Here is an 18,524-nt window from a genome sequence, read left to right as displayed (position 1 = left end):
TTTATTTCACTTAGCAAACGAGAACCTTTCCCACCCCCAAACACTTTCTTCACTTTTTCAGTTCATTTTGTAAACCAAAAGAAAAAAAAAAAAAGAGTAATTATTTGCACATCTTGAATGGGCACAACATCTAATAGGGCTTTTTACCCTTTGGAAACAATGTTATCCAATAAAATTATGAATAAACAAGGAGTAACATTAAATTGCAGAAAATGTAATTAGTTCCCCAGCTGAATAAATCAGGAGGTTTAACAAAACAATAGCCTTGAGGAGTTCAGGACATAGTGAGCTTTTGCAGAGTCTACACTGCTTAGTAAAAAACTCTAAATCAAAAACCAGTGGTAGCTAGAGCCTCAAAAATGTGAGCAAATCATTTCCAAAATACAGTAATAATAATCACTTCCCAGAGTGTATTATTATTTTATTAGGTTGATTTAAAAAAGAACAAAACCAAATCACAAACACTTCTTTTCTAACTAGTTTGTAGAGAACAGTTTAACAATAGTATCTTCCCAAGAGAAATCGAGTTAAGCGGTTTCTGCTGAGCCTCCTGACAATGTGGGGAAAACTATGCGAGCCCGAAAGCAAGAGCCAATAGCTTGGAAATTAAACCCTGGGAACAGCCCCAATTAAACTAGCTCAGAATGAAAACTGCACCAGATAGTTGCTGTAGTTTCCACAGGCATCCATACAGAAAGTAAGAAAAAATCTACACATCACTTCTAAAGTCTGTGTTAGTCTACTAAAATAGCGCAAATGTGTTTCATAGAAGAAACATGAGCATAAAAGAAAAAAATGCAAATGTAGACTGTTTTCAATACCCCTGTGCATATTTTCTAATCTGATGTGAATAATCTCACAATTCAAAAATCCAGATGATGCCTTAGTTTATATGCTACCAAAGGTTATCATTTCCTAAAATAATTGTTAACTAAAACATAGGACTGTAAACATCATGTTTTTTTGCAAGAGTTAACCAAATGTGCAGCTATAATATTAGTAGCTTTATTAAGTGTGGTCTCATAGATAATTGCCATCCTTGTGAACTTAAAGCTTCATCAATTGTGCTGTGCCTGGTTGCTTCCCTAGTAGCAATGCAAGTAGTGCATTTCAGCACTCCTCCTCCCAATGATTGTCAATTAGAAAAAATTAATTAGGCACTTTAATAGTACTTCTGCTCAAACGGCAGCAAGCTTAATAATTGGATCTTATTAGCTCATTTCATGTTTTTGCAGTATGGCACACATGCACTATACTAAAACAGGAAATACCTGCAAAGACACAGGTCCTGGATCAACCTACTGCGGAGCAAATCCACAGAGTGAAGATACCTCTTTCTGAATATGTTTTGTTTACAAGTAGTAAATGGGGTGCGTTAATCAGCTGTACCTCAGCTAATGCATATTTCCAACTTCAGTTGACATTCTCATTAAGATTGAAAAAGTTTCTTAGAAATTATTTTATACTTCAAATATCAGAAATACAAATTAAGGACCTCATTCTCCAAGTTGTATTACTAGGAAGGCAGCTTATTATAGGGGGAAATCCTCCCTTCAAAAATGTCAATACACCACTCAAGCCCTAGCCCATGACTTAAATTGTGCAAAGGGAAACCACCCCACCAGCCATTCCTCTGTCCCGCACTCCCCACCCCAGCTGGACAGCACCTGCTCCTACCCCTTCCCTCATCACGGGGCAGGGGGGGAGGCATTGATCTGCCTCCTCCACCCCCCCACCCTTTCCCTTCCCTCCCTCCTGCCCTTCTGACTTACCAGCCAGAGGCAGCTCTCCATGCTGCCAGCTCTGCTCTGTGCTCTACTGCAGGTGCACGCAGCACGGGCATTTATCAGCCAAATTATCAGCCCTATGGGGCTGATATCTGACACAGATAATTTTCTTCATATCAGTACTGATCCAATGTTGGACTGATGCATCAGTGCACCTCTAATCCCACCCAATTAGGGATGGGTGGTCACCAAACCCTTTTCCCGAGGGAGGGCCAGGGCCCTCAGGCCCCCACATACTCAGTGCCTATGCCCTCTAGGCTAAGTACCGACAGTCAAAAAGCCCAAGGCTGAATGGATCCAGTCTTTGCAGTTTAGACTAAACTGCAAAGATTAAACTGAAAAACAACTGGACAGATATTTACCTTTGATTCAGGAAATGCAGTCACATCCCTATAGTAGATCAGACCAGAAGCCAGGGAGCACTAGAACATGGCTCTCTGGCACATAGCCAGCATATACTGTGTGTTTGTTATCTCTTCCTGCTGCCCCCGAGGTCTCTGGGATTTGCAGTCCACAATCACAGCAGCAGGACTCTGCAGGGTTGCTTATCACTTCCTCTTCCTACTTCCAGGTGCCTCTGGGATTTGTAGTTCACAGTCGCAGCCAGCAGTAAGTTTGAGCCCAGGAATGTGCGTTTAAACCTCCTACCTGGCCCCAGCCCCCAGCCTGGGTTTGCCCGGGGTGGGTGGGCAGTGAGCCAAATAGGGGGCAGAGGGGCAGGACCAGCCTTGCTCTTGGGAGCAAGCAGACAGCCCAGCACAGCACAGCCTAGCCTAGCCCAGGGCTGCAAAGCATGATGGGGGATTCTGATTTAACTTGAACCAGGAAGGGGTCTGGGACAGAAGTTTCATAAACCGGTTTGACCTAAATCAGTTAAGTCTGATATTACTACATTCAACCAGGTTTATCTTAAACCAGTTTCAGCCATTTTGAAAGTGGTTTGTGTGCACTGAACTGTGCTCTTTTGCAGGTTTAAACCAGTTTCTGATCACTTAAGCTGGTTTATGTGTAACTTCTGTTCCTACCACTAGACAAGTTGGAACTGTGCACTTATGTGGCCCTAAGATTGCAAATCCAAAGCAATCAAAAGTTAGGAAATATCAAAACTATCTGTAGAACCTCCCTTCCCATGCCTCAGAAGTTGGCAAGCATGTAGAGCCAAATCCAAATGGGGATCAGGGTCAGATTAAGTGGAAAATTCAGGCACCAAATGAAAACATTTATATTTAGGCACATGGCCCCTAGAGTGAAAGCTAGGGACCAGAGTTAATCTTGTAAGAGTGTATATGGAAAATTACCCATTTCAGAATGGTGATTCAAAAGACTGAAATGTCAAGCAGGAAGCCTCTAATAGTTATCTAATAGGAAAGCCTAAGTACAAGGGTATTTCTGCACTCCCGGTCCTAACTGGCACATAGAGCAGGGATGTACCTCCATCCACTTGAGAATCAGAAACCAGAATTCACTCTATAAATAAGTCTTCTTTGAAAAAACTTAGCAGGGCTCTATCTTTAAAATGCATCTAGGAACAGACAAATCTACCTTTATATGATATCTAGGAAGTAGGAAACCTACAAGTAGGAGAGACCATAACCACCACAGTATAGGCTAAATAGATGGAGAAGCACCCATTACCTACTCTTTTGAAGCTGTGTCATTGTGCAGCAATTAATGCAAGATGTATGGGACCAGAAGGAGCATAAGCAAGAGTAAGCAAGCTGTGTGATTACTGCTTAGTGGTCAGCATACTTTACTAGGAGGATTGTATTGCTCCAGGCTTGTTACTCTTTTTTTTTAATCCAATGATTGATTGATGTGAAATGTATGAACAGTGCAGAGAGCAGGAAGTTGAGCAGAGTAGCAGTCATCATTTGTGTACACTAGTACTTTTCCAGTAGGTTTCACATATCAGAGTAGAGCAGGAAATGAGTTTTCTCACCTTAGATATTTCACAGAGTTTCTATTCCACATTAGGCTAACTCAAGATCTTTAAAAGGGTTTAAAAATATTAATTAACCCTCTTCTGCAGTCCCAGAAAAAAAAGACCCAGCTATCCACAAACTGGCAATAGCTAAGAGTTTAGGGTACTCACCTGGAATGTTGAACACCCAGGTCAAAGCCCCTGATCTTCCATTTTCCCATATCCCATCTGACTGCCAGATTATTCACTATTCTGGACATACGTTCTTTCAGGTTTTCTTCAGGAGCTCTTCTACTTTGTAAAAAAAATAAATATTCATTGCATTGGGACTTAATCCACAGTTTCTTGCACCCAAATCCCAAACCATTAGACTACAGAGTCAGTCTCTCTTTAGCTTTCTGAAGTTTTAATTAGAAAAACCAGAATGCTTCCAATTGGAAATTCTGAGAGAGATCCATCTTGGGATAGCCAACAGCATGGGCCTTCATCTGGCATGTGGGAAGTCCATAATCAAGCTTGATTATTGCTTGATTCAAAGCAAAAACTAGATAGCATCTGGGTGTCTCACATACCTGCTGGGTATCCTGACCACTCACTGGGGTGAGTTTCTTTCGTTCACTAAAAATCCTATCTTGAAGGAAACTATTTCCTGGCAAAAGTGTTGTCAGAACTGATCTTTTCCACAAAACAGTATTCCCATTTTCCAAAGAAAAATATTTTTTCTAAATATTTTGAACTTTTTTTTTGAAGTACTCGTTGATATCAGAAGAATAGGGGGACTCAGGTGTCTTGAGTTCCATCCAGACTCGGGTCAGGAATATGCATTAATGTTCACACACCTTTTTGCTCTGTCCCGTAATACCTGATCCCTTCTGCCTGTATATTTCCCTCTTGTCCTTCTCTGTGCACCTAATCCCATTCTCAAATTCAGTCTGTTTGCTTAGCCAAATTCTATGCTCAAAGTCTTATAATCAGGAAAGTCCTTTCCAAGCCCATGGAGCTGAAGAATACAAGTCTCTAAGGCTAAGCACAGGCAGCCAAAAAGCCTGAGGATGAATTAAATTCAACCTAGGCAGCTTCCTCTAAGCTGCACAGGTTAAACTGTTAACCAGGGATCCTGGTTTTCTCTGATAACAAAAAACAAACCAAAAAAAAAACCCCAAGCAATTTTTGGATTTAAAAAAGTAACCCAAAATTCACATTTTTCTTAATTTTTCTCACATTTTTTATTAAAATAAAATGTCACACACACATACACATATATAAAATGTAACCCAAAGTCCGCATTCTTCCATGATTAAAATGAAACACCAGTCTCTCTCTCTCTCTTAAAGAATTCCTATATATCTAGAGAGAGAGAGAGAGAGAGAAAGAGAGGTGATTCATTTTAATCACGGAATAATGTGGATTTTGGGTTACATTTTTTAATCCAAAAATTGAGGATTTTTTTTCATCAGAGAAAACCCGGATCCCTGCTGATAACCAATTGAACTGACATTCAATTTTCAATTGGAAAAGGCAGAGGAAGGCCTGCACTGACCCAGGCCAGTAGGCAGGGTGTGCTAGAGCACACTTCCCAGCCTGTTGGCCATTGCTAGCCCAGCCAAGTATCCTCAAGCCCTGCTGTTCCACCACAGGGGGTTAAGAAGCCCCCTGTTCAGGTGCAGGCTGATGTTGGGTGAGCCTCCTCCCAGGAGGTTTCCCACAGCCTGGGTCGGGGAGGGAAAGAATTCCCCTCTGCTCCCTGAGGCTGCCCTGGGCTGGGGTGGGGAGAAACCCCTCAAGGCAGGGGCTCCCCGGTACCCCCATGCTGGACTGCTTGGGCAGGCACCCAGCCTGGAGGACTTCTTTGGCCTCCCTCCTGTTACAGCTACTGAAGCAATCAGCAAGTGGGAATAGAAAGGGAGAAGGGCTGCTGAGGGTCAAAAATACCCCACTGCAGGGGCTTTCCATCCCCCCATGTGCTGTGTAGATTCTGGGTAGGGGGAGACAGGGTCTGTTCCCCTACCCCTCCATCCCTACCCCTCCATTCCTATATATATTGTTGTATTTACCTGTTCATATTGTTTGGGACCATTATGTTTTCGGTTTGTATTTGGGTGTGTATGTATAGTTGTATGTATTTATGACCTGTAAATAATCACTTTAGTTCACTACCTTTATATATATATCCATACCTATATTAAATTTTGTAACCGGTTAAGACATTGCTTTCTCTTCCACCTCTATTGAGACACAATAGTGGGGAGGGAACTGCAAGTGATTGCAGTTTCCACCCCAGCATGTGTGCCCTGCTGGCCTTCCCCTTCTATTGCTGAGGGGTGACACTCATTTTGGGAACACCTGGGTGACATTAATAATGTCCTGTTTGCAGTCAGTTGCCACCCTATTAATCTCCTCACAAGGTGAGCTGGAGTCATTTTCTTCCTCTTTTCCCTCTGCTCACTCTTTCCTTGTTTTTTTGTTTTCCCCATGCCTGCATTATTTCTGTGCATGTGCATGTCGGTTATGAAGATAGATAAATATTCCTTTCTAATATGTTATACTGACTAAATATTATGTGTCATTCCACAACTCACAAAGCTACATCTACGGTGGTGGGGGCACACAGATCTCTGCACGTGCACACACACACACACGTGCATGCGCATGCACGCACATACATGCACACGCACGCAAACTCTTACACACCCAAGAGCTGACTGAGGTGCTAGGAAGTTACTGCTGATGAAAGACTGGAAAACAGGTGTCTCAGGGAGTCACATACTGCTTTATCCACAGCTACAAGAGCACAGCTGTAGTCTGCTTGAGGCCAGTTCAGTATCTGGAGCCAGGCAGTCCTATTCAGAAGGTCAGGGCAAGTCATCCCTGGAAAGGCAATACCTGCAGCAAGCCGGGAGCCTCAATCCCCTGAAGCCACAGGCAGCAGGCCCCACCTGCTCCAACCCATAAAACCAGGCCCCGCCTGTAGGATTCTTATTCAGGCAAAGGTAAAGTGTCCTGCTCCTGACCTCCTGTGTATTACCGTGCTGGTCCCGGCTCCCAACTCCTACTTCTACTTCCAATTCTGACAAGATCCTTGGCATTCCCTGATTCCAGTTCTCAGTTCTTGATTCCAGTTTAAGCTTCAGCTCTAGCTTTTAGCTCTTGATCCTGGTCAACCCTAGGTGTACCCTGTCTCCAGCTATGGCTTCTGATCTTGGCCTGTTTTCACTTTGGTTGCATCTCCCAAATCCAGTTCTGACACTAGACACCGCGCTAAGACCCCAGTGAGAACCAATGTGGACTCTTCCTATGCGTTGGGTGTCTAACTACTAGGTGAGACCAGCCATGTCCTGGTTTCCTGACAGGGCCCATTGAAGTCAACCTGAGTTGATGCATCTTTTTCTATACTCACTGCTGACCGTTTCCACATATTCCCAGATTAAACTGGCACCAGGGTTTGGAATGGGCTGTATTGTGGAGTGCCAAATACCTTCAACTCCAATCACAGTCAACAGGAGTTGAGTTTGCACAGCCCTGCATAAGATCGTGACCTAAAATGATAGTTTGCTTGTAGTGAAGAAATGTGATACTGGACAACTAATCAATATTTAATTAAGTTTTCCGAGTAGAGTGGCTACCAATGACTACCCACTACTTAAGGACATAAGCATGGGTACTTACTGCACCACTTTAAAAACTTTACATTTCTTATGATCGTTTCTGCTGGGAAATACCTATAAGGAAATAGAGACAGCTTCTGCCTGGGCAACATTTTATTGTTTGCCCACAAGCTGTCATGGCTTTAAAATAACATCTTCAACCATCTACATAATAATCCCTCACTGAAGAGATTGTACTTTTAGTCTAAAGTGCTAACATTCAGTTCTGCATAACTAAAACTCTTCTAAAATGTGATATGCCCTTTTAGTAGTTTGTTAGCACTGAACACCTTACCAGATCTTTGGACAAGCAATGTGCTGGAACCTGATTTTCAAGCCTAAACTTTTGAGTGTATCTGATCACATTAGTGAAGGTAAATACTGTTTGAATACAGTACATGTTTACATAAATACAACACGCCCCTAAAAGCAATTCTATCTATAAACACTGCCAATTCATAGATCACAGCCATGTGAAATCTGGTGTCTTCTCTCAGTACCATCATTAGTTTGATCTGTGGGAAATGACCCTTTCCTTCCACACAGACATTTGAGATTCAAACTGTCACAATAGACAACCATTCAAACCACTGACTTTCACTTGTCTTGGAACAATTATTGGAAGTATTCATTTTTCTGTTGACTTTTAGTATAGGTCTGAGTTGTTGTAAGTTCACCCTCTGTTTCCATCCATCTAGATATTTTAAAACATCCTTATCACCATGGTGCTCAGGAAGACTAGAGACTTTAGAAAACATTGTGGCATGAATACCCACTAGTAGGTTTTGTTCTGAAGTGGTTTTAGGATTTATACTATCTTAATTAAGACACCTTAACAAGAGGCCATGTCTGTGGTAGAAACTATGTTGCTATATATTATATACTGTTTTTTATTCTGTTCAGCCAATTAATATTGCTTTTGATTCCACTTCCCCTAAAGAAAACTTTTAAGAGAAGACTGACTATTTTAGCTATGTTACAAATTGACAGTCATTTACCCTTATATATAGTGGCTTGAATACTAATTGTTCCAATGGTACTGTGTTCCTTTTTCTAACCTGCTATATTTTTTATGTTCTTTAAGCTATGTTATGTGATGAAATGACTATCAGTAAAGAACATTTTTAGATATAAAACCTTTTTTACCAACTTGGCCAGTTTCTTTGTTCTATTTGTGGCTGGCATGTTGATGTAGTTTTCCTTCCTTTTGTTCAAAGAAGGCTTCCTTGAGACTCATTTTATTTTTCCCATGCAAGGTGCTGATCAAAAGATACAAAAGTAAAGCAGTTCTCCACTATCACTACCCAGAAAGTTATGGATTGACTGAGTCACGTGATTCATTTGTTGTTTATCATACCAAAACTATATAATTTCATGTCAACAAAATCCTAAACCCATCCTAAAAGGTTTTACAACGTTTTTTTCCATATTTTATTGTTACAAAAATCTGTGAAAGCACCATTTTAAACCTGTCAGTGCTTTCTCTGTCTCTCATTTTCCCTCTTTTGTTGAACAGTCTTGTTATCACTAATGCATACCATCTCAAGAAGACAGCTGCTGAGATCTAAGCTGCTGAGGCAGCAAAGGCTTTGTAAAATAAGCCAGTAAAGAAAAAAAGGGGGGGGGGGGGGGAATGCCAATTCTTTGCAGAGATTATCTCCAGGTTTAGACTAGTGTAAAGATCAGACACAGGATTATTCATATTCAAAGTCAATTTAGCAGCATAAAGGAGCTACCCAGCATCATCCAATTTGACAATGTCACTCCTGCTCTAGATTTGTATAGTCTACATTGGCTTTAGCAGTCTATCATTTTTTTCTCTCAATAAGACTATTTTGAAAGCACACCTACTTTTCTCCCTTCACACCCAACCCCAGGAGGAACTGAGGAATTCTAGACTGTTAGTTTAATATAAGTACGTGAGATGTTAGTGGAAGCTATTATAAGGAAATCCATTTTAAAATATTTGGAGAAGGAAAGGCTGAAGATAAGAAGTCAGTATAGATTTACTACAAGAAATTTCCTTCTTCAACAAAGTGACTTGTTGGGTGGATGAAGGGGATGCAGTGTATTGTGCATCTGGACTTCAGTAAGGATTTTGACAAATCCCATATGACCTTGCAAACAAATGAGAAATGTGGGATTGATAAAACTGCTAAAAGGTGGATAGATAACTGGCAAAACAGCCAGAAGCAAAGGATCCTAGGCCCTTGTTACACGTTGATTTTAGGAGGCTCCTGGAATTCTTAACACCAGGATTGTCCACACATTAATACCTGAAACTAGTTTTAAGCACACTTTAGGCGGCTTAAAGTTATGCCACTCCAGGGCAGGTTTATCCCTGATCTGCATTTCACAGCTTGTGTTCCTTTAATATGGGGCCACCCCATACAGATAAGCCACCCAAGGTGCAATCCTCTAGCATCCCAGGATGAAGTCTCCTCCTCTGTTCTGTTTGGACAAACTGTCTATCCCCTGAACTCTACTACCCAGGGGGTTTTGGCACCAAGCCAACTCTCCCTCCCACCCACAGAGATGTGACTTCCCACTCCCAGGGGTGCAACTCAGTGAAAACAGTTTGCAGAGCACATGCCAGGTAGCTATGTTGCAGGATGGATAGGTGCAGGAATGGAGACTTGATAGAGTAAGAAGAGAACAAAGCAGGGAGCTAGGTGCAGGAGCTCCCCCTAAAGTGGTTTCCCTCACTGCTCTCACCTCGCAGCCACTGTGGGAAGCATGACCAGCACCCCCACTCCCCAATCCCAGATCCCAGTTTATGAAAGCACAACATCTTATTTTTTAAATTTACTTCCTCTTTGTTTCTTTTTAAAATTCTTTTTTTTTCCTTCTCTTCATTTTATCCTTCAGTGGCTGACTTCCTTCATTTCATCACCCTTCCCCCAACCCCACTTGCTTTCCATTTCCAATTTCATTACCCACTCCCATCCCGTTAACTCTCCCTCTCCTGGCTTCATCTGCCCCCCACCCCCAACCATTTCTTACACATTCTGGCCTGTAGCATGGATAGAAGCCTGTCCTGTCTCACCAACACTGTAGTCACAATTCACAGCTGTAACTCCTAGTCAGCAGCTCTGTAGTGGCAAGTCCTGTTCAGCAGCTCTCTAGTGGCAAATCACAGCTATGCAGGTGGGGGACAGTCAAAGACTTTTAGTCTTGAGGTGTAACTGCTCCAAACTCAAGCAAGCACTAATACCAGCCAACATTTGAGCAGCTTAAAGTCCAACATGTAACAAAGCCCATAATTCCTTCAGAAAATGTATATCAATTGCAATTGAAATGATCTGTAAAAATGCAACAATTATTGGAAACCAATCTTGTTCCCTACCAGTTTACTCTTCTCCTTTGCAGGCTATATACAAGCTGATACCCTGCTATATCAGGCCAGGTTTTGGATAGAAGAGCCAGTCCATGGGCCAGATACCTAGAGCAGGTTCATTCTGGGGAGGGCCCCATGTGTTCGCTGGGCCCCACGTGTCATATCTTTCTGTGGTGCAAAACGACAGGCTGCTCCAACCCCACACAGGGAGCTGTGTTATCCAACCCGTAGGGGTTCCCATGGGTCTAAAACGGTGGCAGCATTCATTGCTATGACTTGGAAACTGCAGCAATTATTGCTGTCAGTGTTCTCCAAATTTGCAGATCTGTGGGGAGCCCTGTCCAGATAACATGCCTCCAAGGGTCAGATTTGCCCTGTGGGCTGGAGGTTGAACACCACCGCTGTACAATATTGCAAGAGGTTTGTTACAGAGATATTCAGAAGAGAAAAAAATATATTCTTGTGTCTAGTGGGAGCTTTAACTAGACTATAGAATTGGATTCAGTAGCTATTTTTAACTAGGAAATGTGGCAAGGTGAACTCAATTACTTAATGTTGACCATCATGGGCAAATGTTTCTTAATTTCACTGATATAAATCCAGAGAAATACCAGTTAATTTATTAGATTACTCTGGATTTATCCTGACATAACAAAGCACAGTAGCTGGTACCACACTTTCAAAATTTCCACCCATCGCTGCTCTTTTTTCAGGCAAGTTACAGTCTTTGTGTTCTACATATAAACCAGACCATCTTCTCATTTCCAATTTTCCCCATGTGACTCACCTGATACACCTAGATGTTAAATCAGTAAGAGGTCCCTGAGGGGAGAAGGGCCTTCCTGACAGAGCATAGCACCTCTCATAATCAAGATATATCAGCATCTCCTGGCATGCAGTCTCCTACAGCTTCTTAATCACCAGTCCTCCCCTTGCAATTGCCTTTAGAATTTGTTGTCTATTCACACAGGACTTCTTCCTATCAGTAACATCCCCTTAATCCTTGCCAGATCTTTCTCAGCCTCATTTTTTTCCTAAGCCTTTCTTTAATCCTTCAAAAAAGCTAGTTAGAGTCTCTATTTTAGCTTGCTTCAGCCTAGTCAGGTATATTTTTATTCAAGCCTTGCCCTTACTCACGGTGTCAGCTTTTTTGGCTTGTTCTTCTCTTGTAAAACCCTTCTCTTTCACTGCTAGAACACTTCTTTCAGGCTTTCCTTTATATCCCCATATAAGTGTCCATTTCATCCCTCTTAAAGTGTCCTTTCCCTTCTTTGTAATGAGGAAGGGCCCAGTTATAGTGACATATGGAATATAGATTATTGGAAGGGGAATATTCTATTTAGTTAATAGCATGAACTGCTGGCAGCAGCGGTGGCAGTCAGCGGCCATCATGGACCTCCCACAGACACCGCCAGTGGTGCCAGTGGCGCGGGGCAGAGGTGGCAAGTGGTGACTGCCCGCAGGCACTGCTGATGGTGTCGGCAATGACTTTCTGCAGGGGGTGCACTGCCCCACTCAGGGGTTGCACATGCACCCACATGCACCCCCTATGCATCACCAATGGTTAATAGAAAACATCACTGTAGCATCCTACTGAAAGCAGCAGCACTTAGTGTGAGTCTCAGAACTGTTTTTTTGTATGGCATAAATCAGACAGACATGCTTCACTTGACAACTGATTGATGGAAGAATATAAAATGTCCCTAAGAAACTAGAAATATAGTCTATAGAAAAACATTCAACATTCTTAGTATTTCAAATCACAGTCTGAGATGGGGGTGACATTTTTTGCAGGAAAAATCAAAATAAACTTAATCAATTTAAAGTGGAAATTTCCAATCCAGCCCACTGGAAGCATTTTTTTAAACGGGACAAAAAATATTCTCATCTATCAATTACTGAAAACAAATCATACAAAAACCTGCCTCTGGGTTCCTTTGGCCATTGGCTATCATTGTGTGGCTGATTCAGTATTGCTCTTGCAGCAGGTATTCTGTCAACCATGCACATACTCTACAGGATATGCTGTTAATTTTCTAGCAGGAGGCATTTTCCCACAGTGAACACATGAGTTCTGAGACCAGTGAGGGTGCATGGGTTCTGAAAGCAGGGGCACAGTTTCAAAAGTGGGGGTGGAGTACAATAGTCTTACCCATGCTAGGAACTCGTAAAATGGCCTGGCTGAACTGCCACCTGCTGTGTCCACCCCAGCTGTTGGTTTTAAAGCTGGGGACAGTTTTGGAGTTCCCAATATGGTTATGGTGCTGGGCTGTGGACTTTGAGGAGGTGGGGAGTGATTACAGCACCCCTCCTAACTTGGAATCCAGGCCAGATGCCCCTCTTGCCCACTGCTAATTATGAGACTGTATGAGTATAATTCTGTGCAAGGGAGGCCAAGATTGCAAAGAGCCTGGTATGATAGATAGTTCTAACAAGTATGAACTGCCCAGTTATCTCAGTGACCTTCTGACCTATCCTGTAATTTAAACAGCAGCATAACTGACTGTTTTACTACAGATCAAACCATGTAAAAAAGAGAGGAAGCTTTAAATGATGAAGATCACTGTCGGCAATACCTTTATTTGACACCACAAGTAGTTGGTCATCACTCAGGAGAATGACCACACCTTACCTTGACCACTTTCAAGAAAGCCTAACAACTCAGCAAAGATCCACAAAAAAAACCAAATGAGCCTGTGAATTCTGGTGAGATATTAAAACCTCAGTGAAGGAAGAACTAGGCTGAGGAACACAACAGAGCTAATAAATGTATTTGAACATCACTGCTGGGGAATCCAGTGCAAGCAATCAAGCCCATCAAGCATGTATGATATTATTTCAAATATGATCTAGTTTGGATGGTATTCAGGCTTCAGTCTCAAACTGCCAAACCTGATTTTATGGGTAGAGGGAGTAGGAGTAGTATTACCTTTACCTTCAACCTCAGTTGGACTCCTGCCAAGGACAGATCAAAGCAGGAGAAGATGAACAAAGGTATTAGTTTCAGAGACTAGAAGCAGGGACAGAATTCCAGCCAGTTAAATGAAAGGTAAACCAGCAGCCTGGAGTGAAATGGCACAGTGTCCAATAAATAAAAATAACAACAGTTAAAAAGCCAAACACGCATGCACACACACACACACACACACACACACACACACTAGTTTGGTCTGCACAATACGGAATCATTCTTACTCCTCAGGTCCTGCTCCATTTTATTTCAATCCTTTTTCAGATATTGTGGAATCCCCAGTGCCTATACTTGACTGTATAAGGGTTGCTTTTAGAAAGCTCTCAGGATTCAGCAGCTTCCATTGAAATGCTTAGCATGTTTGAACAACAAGCCTTTACTGCATGATCTATTAGGAATGACTAAAACATTCCCTTTCCTCCTCTGGGGAAGTACTCCTTAAATGCTGCCATAATCATAGTTCCAGCTAACAAAAGAAATATCTCAATAATATGTACCTAAAATAGAAGAGTGAAGAGGAAGCAACAACAGATTACATCTTTTTCCTTTGACTTTACACTTCAGTTTGACACCACGTGGATGTTGCGCACCACTTTTTACTCAATAATCCCCCGTCAGAAAAGTCTAGGCTTTTAAGTGCTTTCACAGTGCTATGGGATTTGTGTTCAGAGAACTTCATGTCTTTGAAAGCTGTAGCCTCCAATCTCAGAGACAGTACATGGAGTCACAAAATATATCAGTATCAGCAGCAACAGAAGAATCATGCTCTGTGTCAAAACTATCTATGTTCACCATTGAAAATATGTCAATTAGATTAGTTTTGACAAGGATCTAAAAATGTTTTATATATCTAATCTTTAAGTATTGTTCTTTTTACAAAAGAATACAACAATTCAAAACAATACAAAAAGTATTGTTTTGAATTCTATTCTTATGTCATGTGCTGTGAAAGAAAAAATTGAGATATTGAGATATACTTAGAATAAAATATTTTGCCAAATAATTTCTTCCCAGTCTATGTATAATAAAATTACAGTAAATCTTTCCTCATCCATTTTTGGCTCTTAAACTTTCATTCCAAGCTTTTTGTTAAAAATATTGTCACTAAGCGTCTAGATTTAGGAGGAAAATTAGGAGTTATTTATGGAATCATCAATATTAGATTATTTTGTTAACTTCCTGGAATAAATCCTGGAGGAAAGTAGTGTTCATTTTATACTACTTTCAATTCTGACAGAGGGTGGGAAAATATTTTTGAGCTATTTGTAGTCTACAAATTAGAATTTGCAAGAATATGTTGAGCTTTTCTTTCTACTCTTAATTCTTAGGCCAAAATCATTCCTGGATTTCATTGGCTTTTGATGATATAAATCTCTGAACAGCAGGTGAAGCAGGGGATCAAGGCTAGAGCTGAAAGGAAATTTCAGAGTAAAGAGAGTTTTACTGGATAATGCCAGATTTGTAGAGACTGAAATGTTTTGTGTAAATGTTTTGGGTTCAACAAATTTTGGTACATTCAGTGGTAGATTTCAATGGAAAGCTGTCTGGTCTCCTTTGGTTACTGGAGTTCCAGGTACTGGAATACTGTGGCAATTAAAAAGGGATATTGAGCAAGTTCAGAGAAGAGCCACAAGAATGTCTAAAAGACTGTAAATATTTCTTAAATGTAATTTAAGTTAAACTACTCCAGGAGACTTCATCACAATCAAAGGCATTTGATAATAGAGGGCTCTTAAATCTAGCAGACTAAAGGTATAAGAAAAGAATAATGCAATTTAGACTGGCAAATGTAGCTGAGTAATAAAGCAAGAACAAGTTTTTAACAATTAGGGTAATTAACCATTTACCAAGGACTGGGGTGGATTTTCTGTCACTGGAACATTTTAACATGATGTTTTCCTAATACACTGGCTCAGTACATTAATCACACTGGTATTAATTCAGTGAAACACTATTCCGTGAATTATGAAAAAGTTGCACTAGTTATGAAGAGAGTCCTGACCTGCCTTCTAATTTAGAATCCACAGAAACTGCATGAGCTTAACTAACTCTCCTGGATATATCAGATGATATAGGAAATAAAGCCTAAGCCCAGCATCAGCAACATTTTGGGCAGAGTGCCAAAAACACCCACAACCTTGACTTTTAAGATGGCAGACAGCAGGGAAACTGCAAGGGGCCCAATCCTTGTTGTGGCAGTGCAGCCCCAGACTCTTCCCCGCCATCCTCCCCGAGGCTTGCATGCCATACTCTAGCACCTGTTGCCTACCCCTGGCCTAGGCTTCCCTCCTTTAAAACATTTACATTGTGTAAACACCCACTGTATAAAGACAAGCTTTGGTTGTAATGCTCTAGACCAGTGGTTTTCAACAGTTTTTTATTTCCAACTCCTAAACAATTTCAAATGGAGGCATGGACCCCTTTGGAAATTTTGAATGTAGGTGTGGAACCCTTTGAATTGTAAGTCTGGGTATTCACATACTTTTGAATAAGCATGGTCATCTTTTGTGGCCCCCCTTAGACATGGTCTGTGGACACCCAGGGGTCCGTGGGCCACAGATGGAAAACCACTACTTTGGGCTGACACAATGGTGCATTTCATGTCTTCCTTTGGCAAACAAGATTGAATGTAGTCTTCTGGGTTGCAATATACTTGATGTTGTAAATGTATTAAACAATATATATTCCATATATAATTACATTCTTAACCAAAATAACGTTAATCACATTCTGTGTGTGTGTATGTGTGTGTATGTGTCTTTTCTGATCTCTTTTTGGATTACAAATGAACCAAAGGTCCATCCAAACCTACTTGTCTATTGAGACTGTGTATAGGATCTGTTGTGCCTTTCCCATACTATGGAATACAAGGAAATGATGTAACTAACATCCCCAACCCAACAGACAAGCCACGCATTTACATCTGGGTCAAGCACAAGTATGAAATAAGCCTCTAAGTCCAGCCTGTGGATTTGCAGCAAAATCCTGTATTTACCTGAATCCAAGATAACTTTAAATCATGAATGACACGTGCCCCAGGTGGCTGGGGTGGGCACGGTGACAGTGGGAATGTGGTGGTGGCAGTGGGAGCACAGCAGCGGTAAATGGGAGAGCTCCTGCAGATGCAGCCAGTGCTGTCGGCGGGGTGGGGATTGCAGCCAGTGGGGATTGCAGACTGCCTGCAAATGCCGCTGGCAGTGTCAGCAGCTGGGTGGTGAGTGGCGACCACCCACAGGCAGTGCCAAAAGTGCCAACAGCACCTTTTTGTAGGGGGTGCACTGCCACAGTCAGGGGGTGCATGTGCACCCACATGCACCCCCTATGCATCGCCCCTGCTTTGAATTTAAGATGACCCCCATAATTAGATTCTATACATGTAAAATGATAAATTTGTTATAATTTGCCATGTATAGAAACTAGTTAGAAGTTTGTGAGGGTTGTCTTAAATTCACCCAACACTCTGACAGAGAAAGCAGCAGCAGAGGGACAGGCAACCTGACCCCAGCCCCTTCCCCGCTCTGGTGCCGGTATTGTCCAGTACCTTCCCCACTTCTGCTTCTCCTCCCACTCAGGACTTGCCACCAGTGTTGTTTGCCTTCTCACTGCCACTACTTAACCTATGCAGTAGCATTGGCTCTGTCTCCACCCCAGGCCACAAAGCATATAGTACCTCTGGCCCCTACCCAGCAGCAGTGATGTTTCCAGCTCTGGCCTCTGGCTCAAGCCAATGCCAGAGCCAATGCAACAGCGGCTCCTCTGCCATTGTGCCATCTTCACCATGCTCTCCATGCCTGCACACCCCTGCTGTGTTGCCCCATCAACTGCCACAAAAGCCACCCTTACCCTTTCTCTGACCAGATAGCAGCAGCAGCAGCAGCAACAACAGCTCTGGCTCTGGCACTGCCATGGTATGCAAATCCAAGGCTAGGCATTTTCCCCCAGTGTTAAATGGGGAAAAACACTGTGCCTTGAATTTAAGTAAATATGGTACCCGTATCATTCTGCCATCACATCCTAGAAACAGACAAATGGTACATAATAATAAATGGCTTGTTGTAATTGCCAGTAGACATTTTTGGGGATTTATTATTTTCAAAGAACTCTACGGACATTATCAGATAATGTGAAAATTGTCTATATCTCCAATCCCGAAAAATGTTCTGCATGAATGTACACACTTGAGTGGTCCTATTGACTCCAGTGACAAGGCAGGAAGAAGAGCCATGGTAGGTCAAATCTATGGGATGTGTTGAGTTTGGGTGAAGTTGAATGGAATTTTCTATACATGGTTTCTGATAACATACAATGACATTTTTTTCAAACCTAGGTGCCTCAATGAGGCTAACTGGCATGTACAGGCAGCTATGGCAGTGACTTAAATTTCAAAAGTGCCAAGAACCTCATACTTTGCACTGACTTCACTGATCATTGGCTTCATCAAGAGTTGCCAAGTACTTTGAATTTCTGAAAATCAAGCCAACTATTTTGGTGCCTATGTAAGGATTTATGTTCCTAATGTGAGTTACCTAAGTTTGAGCAGTTTGGAGAAACGGAGATAAAGATACACCCAAAGAAGATTTGCAACCTGATTTGGATTTGGATATAGCTCTGCTCAGACTAGTTGCAATAATAAAAAAAAAAATGTCATCAGATGTTAGAAACTGGCAAATTGAAAACAGAAGTGCCATAATTAAGAGAGAGAATTGGCAAGTCTAGACAGGATAACATTTGTGAGCAAAAGTAACCTTTGAGAATTCTGAGATTTAGTTCTTAATAACTAATTCTTTTGACTAGCAGCTTTCTTATCTGTTATAGTTCCTATAGACTATTGTCTTAGCATGCTCGAAGTATACATGATATTGCT

This window comes from Alligator mississippiensis, chromosome 1 (assembly GCF_030867095.1).
Source record: "Alligator mississippiensis isolate rAllMis1 chromosome 1, rAllMis1, whole genome shotgun sequence".
NCBI lineage: Eukaryota > Metazoa > Chordata > Crocodylia > Alligatoridae > Alligator > Alligator mississippiensis.
The sequence above is the reverse complement of the archived record's forward strand: the minus strand, read 5'-3'. Positions refer to the sequence as shown.